Genomic DNA, 834 nt, shown 5'->3' on the forward strand with positions numbered 1-834 from the left:
TAGTCATGGTTGAACTTCAGAATGTAAATAGTCATGGTTGAACTTCAGAATGTAAATATTTTTGGAAATAATCTGATTAAAATAGCTTATACTCAATTAGGTTTTCCATCCTGTATAGACATATTTCGAGATGTAAAAAATTAGTTAAACAATCTAGGACAATGTATTTTTAAAGAGATGTTGGCTAATTCTTGAAGTGCAATACACAACTTGCTGTTTATGTGCATACGTGCATGCACCTACAAATAATATATTACTTTATTTTTGAGGAGCTAGAGAAAACAGATTTCCTGAGGTTTTCCGAAGGAAAAACAAAATTACACTCAAGGGGACGAATTATAAAATAAAAACAAATTCAAGGTTACGATTTGAAAACCGAAAGCCAGTGAAATACTGGCAAATCATTAAGCCTAAAAATTGTTTTAAGAAGAGGTTAACTTCAACTGTCTTTTTTTTACACATTCCTCTTAATTTGTCTATTGCGACTCGAAATCATAGGAGTGTAAAAAATAGCATTTCAGATCCATTTTTTTTCTCGCAGAAGTCACTGCCCAATAAGATGGCTGATAAGACACAAAAGATTCTATGAAACGCTATTTGTGTGTGTAGTATAATATGGTTTAAATTACAAAAGCCGTCGAAATATTGAAAACCAATAAGCCTAAAAATTGTTATAAAACAATTTAATTAAACGGTAACTTTTAACATATTATACTGCATATAAGAATAACGTTTCATAGAATTTTTGTTTCTCATCGTCCAACTCAGCTGATAACTTCTAGTATTGAACGAAAAACTGATTCAGAAATGTTTTTTGTTTTTTTTACACACCTC

The sequence above is a fragment of the Limulus polyphemus genome, unplaced genomic scaffold (assembly GCF_000517525.1).
Source record: "Limulus polyphemus unplaced genomic scaffold, Limulus_polyphemus-2.1.2 Scaffold781, whole genome shotgun sequence".
NCBI lineage: Eukaryota > Metazoa > Arthropoda > Merostomata > Xiphosura > Limulidae > Limulus > Limulus polyphemus.